Below are 6,193 nucleotides of genomic sequence, written 5' to 3'. Positions count from 1 at the left end.
TATCAAATACCAATGTCAATGAAAGAAAATTGAACATTCCCAGGTGCATCAGCCGTGGGCTTTTCCGTGTTATGTGTCTGGATTTCCCTCACCTGACTGCCCTTTCTACCCACATTTTCTAGTTTTCAGCTGTGTTCACAGCTGTATCTCCATTGTGGATTCTTAAGTGTAGCTGCTTCTTAAGGATGCCTTGGTCACATTCATGGGTTCTTAGTTGCCTCCTTTAATGTGTAGCGTTTGAATGGGAGTCTGAGAAGGGGAGGAGAATGAGCCTTTTTCCTCTGTGATGCTGGAGGACTTACTTATCTCCCCTTATGCTCTTCCCGAGCCCATGACATGACTGACTGACTTACCCACAGAAGATCCACAGAAAGGCTGTGGACCTACAAAGTCTATTGATGAGACCACATTAACAAGCTTGTCAGCCATCTTATTCCCTTCCCTGTGTCCTAGACTACCTGCTTGAACAACTCACAGGAGTCGAGTGTCTTTAACCTGGTTATCTGTGAATATTGACATGTTCATGTCCTTGAAGCTCTGCCTTAGAACCCCTCAACACCTTTGTTTAACTATTCATGAGTTTTCCCAAGCGAAGAGCATAAAATCAGCTATAGTTTTATCCCTATATATTTCAATTCTGTTGTACCTTTCCTGCTATTGCACCTAGAACATTTGTGATTAAACAAGTTTTCATTCCTCATTTGTTTTTGTACCAAATTTCCATCCAGTAAAAATGTCCTTATGTCACAATTTTTCAATAATTCTAATTTGTTAATCTCAACTACTATTTTTAGTACCTATTAAATATTATTGTATCATAATAAAACAGTGTTGTACAAATAGTTTGTGATGTATAGTAAATAAATACAGAAAATTAAAACAGTGTAATCTTTGACTTGGAGCATAGCCTCCTCTAATACAAAACCACGATGAGAAAAAATGGCAACCACAGTACCAGCCCATTTGAACAGCTGTTGCACTAATTCATGATGGAATACCTGTGCAAGATTCACACGTTTGTTACTTCTGTTATTACCATGGCAGGTGCAGGTAGCCTGTGAGATGTTGCCTTGTATTAGAGGAGGCTATGCTCGGATCCTACAAATATACTTGCACTAAATGTAAAATCTGAAGTGTCAAGTTTGAGAGTTGTTTGCTAATGTAATCCTCTTTTTGAGATAAATTGTCCAGTGTGCACCTTGACATTTTATTATAATACCTAAGGCCAGACTAATAGCATACTAATACATCTTAGCCTATAGTAAATGTGTGGTTCTAAATTTAAATAAATGAATTTAAAAATATAACACAAAATAAAATTCTAGTTAGGTATTGAACATTCAGATAATTTGGTTTCATAGTTTATTCTTGATAGAGGGACAAAAGTGGCCATTAAATAGGTGTTACAAACATAGTTCAGGCTATTTTTTAATATGGTCAAATCTAGTAATGGACTAGGCTACATATGAACCAGAGTATAATTTAATACCCAGTTCATGAGGACAGTAGTTATTTACTTTCCCAGCAGGTACGCCTGTCACAGGATAACATGACGGACAAATTACGCTGGGAGTGCCCGATTGGCAGTTTTGTAAATTGAAATAAATCTTGAGTGAAGGCTGACCTAAATCAGTGTTGAATTTTGTATTAGGTGACCTCATGGCAGAGTCAACAATACTTGCATTTAACATATAAAGATGAGCAGATTGCAGTAACACTGGTTGTAGGAGAGGTTGAGCGAGAAAATGTTTAATGATATTAATTGAACTAGAGGTCGTCCAGAGGTTGAAAACTCCACCAAAAATATGTAATGTACAGAATTCTCTATTCTCACCATACGCTCGAAATAAAACATGTGATGGAATTTCTTCCATTTGTTTTCATTTTCTGTTTAAATTTTGTTGTTATTTCGTCACCAACATGGCAACCCATAAGGTCCATGTTAATTTTTTAAAATTTAAAATTCGTTTTTCATGAATTTTTTAGCTTATTTTAATTTATGAAGGGATTCCGCAAGTCTACAGAAAAATATCTTTCCAACAGTATCGGTACCTAGATTTTTTCAGTGCTGAGAAAAAAAGGTTTTAAAGAAACATGCTTGCCTATTAATATATAGATTGATACTCATAAATGGTTATGTCCGAGCAATATGATTAAATGTAAAACTTTAACTCTAAAATAATACCTGGAGGCCCAAAAGGAATGGATCAAAAGTAAACCAGCATAAACACTTTATTATAAAAGATAAAAAGTTAACTTTATATAAAATATTTATTTAACTTAACTTAAGTTTTTCCTACTGTGGTTTCACCACCTCTCTACCAGTTCTCCGTTATTTGTTAGAAGAAAGTCAAGTCTGTGTTCCAACTCTGACCACACATCGTGGCACATTTTATGAAATATTTTTCCAAAGGCTTCCCTTAAATTATTTAAGTTCATCTATGTTTGAGATCGGTAAGCGATACACTTGATCTTTCACAAACATCCAGACAAAAATCATACCACAGATGTCGTCTCTATAAACCATTTAATACACACTGTGTTTTCCCCTACAATATTGCAACTGTATGTTTAAAAATTCAATCGTGCTAACAACAATGGAACAGCTGATTATTGTTAAAGGGGACTTAAAACTAGATGCCAGCTGATCGGCTCTAGTTGACTTTTCTACGACCCTTGGTAACAAGTATATTAAACTGTAGATTTGATCCTTTCTTTTTGGCACGCGGTTTACTTTAACTGATAACATAATGTTATAGAAGAAGCTGTTTAACATAAGTTAGAATAAATCAGCTGATTGTAAATGCCAAAAGTGCACAGTTCTTGGCGCGTTGCCGCCCGCGCCGTGAATCTTTCTACTTGACATTTATTTTGGAAAGTCTTGCTTTGAATGTCAATGAAGTCGAACACTAACTTTTACAACTCTCTTTATTGCCTGTTATCTTAGGAGTTCATGTTTTTAAGATATGGTGGTGTATTGTGTTCACAATACTTTGTTGTTTTACGTTTTATGTGTTATTTTTTTAAACCTAATTTTTTGCAGCAACAATACCTTTTCAGTTCGGCTACCTGTTTGTTTTTTATTAGAAGTGTACAATGGAAATTAATAATCCTATCGGTTGTACATGTAGACCACTATAGAATGAATCAATTCAATTTTCGACAAGGAAAATATGTAAAATTAGTAGTTAAGTGATTATTAGAAGTTCAGATTGGTATGTTTATAAAGAACATTCTATTTAAATACATTAAGTAACTTATTTTATACGGCCAAATCAAAATTAAGTATTAAAAAAAATATATTGAGTCTTAGAATGTTCTTGAAGTTTATGCCCGTTCAGGGTTGAGTACTGTATAAAATATATTCAAGTTTTCTCTGAGTGAATAAAAATTTTCGATATTTTAACCTCCATTTCAATCCATCATTAACCCTTAAGCTAATTCACAGTAATTTGGTAATTTTAATGGTAGTTTTTAAAACCAGTCATGATTGAAATATAAGCACGGGATCGGTGATACAAGAAATTTGAAGGTTGTTTACTTATATATTTTATCACTAAGCCTTAGAAAAACTCGTAGAACTTTAGTGCAAGTTGGCTACAAGTTACAAGTTATTTGTTTTACACACGCACGTGAATTCATTTCACTTTTACCAACAATATAATCAATAATTATTTATGGCTTTCCTTCACGTTGTTCAAAACAACAAAACGAACAAAAGTGAAAGAGTGTAGTATAGCACGCAAGAATGCAACACAAGTAAATAAAACAAACCTGTTTAACCATTATGGAGAGGAGAGAATAGCGAGGCAACCTTCGATGGAAAACGTGAAAACGACCACCTAGAAATACAACAATGGTCTGGGCAGAACTGGAAGAGATTCATAACTTTCAGGTTAAAGAAGAAAAATAAAATATTTACTTTTCTCCTCTAGGTTCTACACAACTAAATGAAAATTGGGTAGGTTGCTGTAAGGATCAAAAACTTATCTGTCAAAAGTGTTATTCTTTTTACCTTGTGAGGTTATCAAAGGATCGTACAAGTTGACCAATTATCGCTTGTTGATCAGCTGATCAGCAATCGTAGGTCAAGTTGTCATGTACGTAGGCCTATTCGTTTGATGAATGGAATGTGCAATTACTAAAATATTGATGGAAAATATGTCCCATAAAATATTTGCTATTTATTATTCGATATTTTGGTGTAGTTTGATAAGAAATTGTAATTGCCAAAGAAAGGTTTCCTAGGATTTTTTTTTAAATCAGAAAAATTTTAGTCATCTAAATTATACAAATTAAAATATAAATAAAATTAAAATTTTGTAGCCAAACAGTTTTCAATGGTAATTTTTACTATACTAGACTAGTAGTACGCTTATTCTGCGCGTAACGGGATGAGTGAACATGAGCGCAGTAATGAAAGAGTCCACCCACACCTAGCCTACTTACCAGTGTCACTGGTGAACACAATGTTATTTGAATGGGCAAATCAACCAAATCATAGTCAACAGCAATCCTAACTTCTCATCCATTAATTAACCAAAGTCATTGGTAATATACGTAATGGATTTCCAACAGTTATCGATAGGAGGTAAATCCATCGTTCCTGTACAACATGTCTTTTGATTAAATGAAGCCTATTTCCATATTTGTTATGAGGCCTATCATAAACAAAACTAAGCCAAACGGAACTAATCTAACTTAACCTAATTGCCAAAGCACGATGTAAGGAATCTCCTAAAAAACGTCGTAAACATGTTTCCCTCCCTTCCTATGGCATTTAAGTATTGCAGGTACATTAACCTAACTGTCACAAAGGGTCCCCACACTCTGGACTGCTCGCCTCAACTACTTCCATCGCCACTTCCTACGTCGTAAACATGTTTCCCTCCCTTCCTATGGCATTTTAGTATTGCCGTTACATTAACCTAACTGTCACAAAGGGTCCCCACACTCCGGACTGCTCGCCTCAACTACTTCCATCACCACTTCCTACGTCGTAAACATGTTTCCCTCCCTTCCTATGGCATTTTAGTACTGAAGGTACATTAACCTAACTGTCACAAAGAGTCCCCACACTCCGGACTGCTCGTCTCAACTACTTCCATCACCACTTCCTACGTCGTGGACCTGTTTCCCTCCCTTCATTTAGCATTTTTTTTATTGCAGATCCATTAATCTAACTGTCACAACGGGTTCCCACACTCCGGACTGCTCGCCTTGACTACTTCCTTCACCTCTTCCTACGTCGTGGACCTGTTTCCCTCCCTCCCTTTAGCATTTTATTATTGCAGATACATTAATCTAATTGTCACAAAGGGTTCCCACATTCCGGACTGCTCGCCTTGACTACTTCCTTCACCACTTCCTACGTCGTGGATCTGTCTCCCTCCCTTCCTTTAGCATTTTTTTATTACAGATCCATTAATCTAACTGTCACAACGGGTTTCCACCCTCCGGACTGCTCGCCTTGACTACTTCCTTCACCACTTCCTACGTCGTGGACCTGTTTCCCTCCCTTCCTTTAGAATTTTTTATTACAGATCCATTAATCTAACTGTCTCCCTCCCTTCCTTTAGCATTTTATTATTGCAGATACATTAATATAATTCTCACAAAGGGTTCCCACATTCCGGACTGCTCGCCTTGACTACTTCCTTCACCACTTCCTACGTCGTGGACCTGTTTCCCTCCCTTCCTTTAACATTTTTTTTATTACAGATCCATTAATCTAACTGTCACAACGGGTTTCCACCCTCCGGACTGCTCGCATTGACTACTTCCTTCACCACTTCCTACGTCGTGGACCTGTTTCCCTCCCTTCCATTAGCATTTTATTATTGCAGATACATTAATCTAACTGTCACAAAGGGTTCCCACACTCCGGACTGCTCGCCTTGACTACTTCCTTCACTACTTCCTACGTCGTGGACCTGTTTCCCTCCCTTCCTTTAGCATTTTTTTATTACAGATCCATCGATCTAACTGTCACAAAGGGTTCCCACACTCCGGACTGCTCGCCTTGACTACTTCCTTCACCACTTTCTACGTCGTGGACCTGTTTCCCTCCCTTCCTTTAGCATTTTGTTATTGCAGATACATTAATCTAACTGTCACAAAGGGTCCCCACACTCCGGACTGCTGGCCTCAACTACTTCCATCACCACTTCCTACGTCGTAAACATGTTTCCCT

The sequence above is a fragment of the Macrosteles quadrilineatus genome, unplaced genomic scaffold, assembly GCF_028750875.1.
Source record: "Macrosteles quadrilineatus isolate MER2022 unplaced genomic scaffold, UCM_ALF_1.0 Scaffold_9__3_contigs__length_116548681, whole genome shotgun sequence".
Taxonomy (NCBI): domain Eukaryota; kingdom Metazoa; phylum Arthropoda; class Insecta; order Hemiptera; family Cicadellidae; genus Macrosteles; species Macrosteles quadrilineatus.
Note: the sequence above shows the minus strand (reverse complement) of the source record.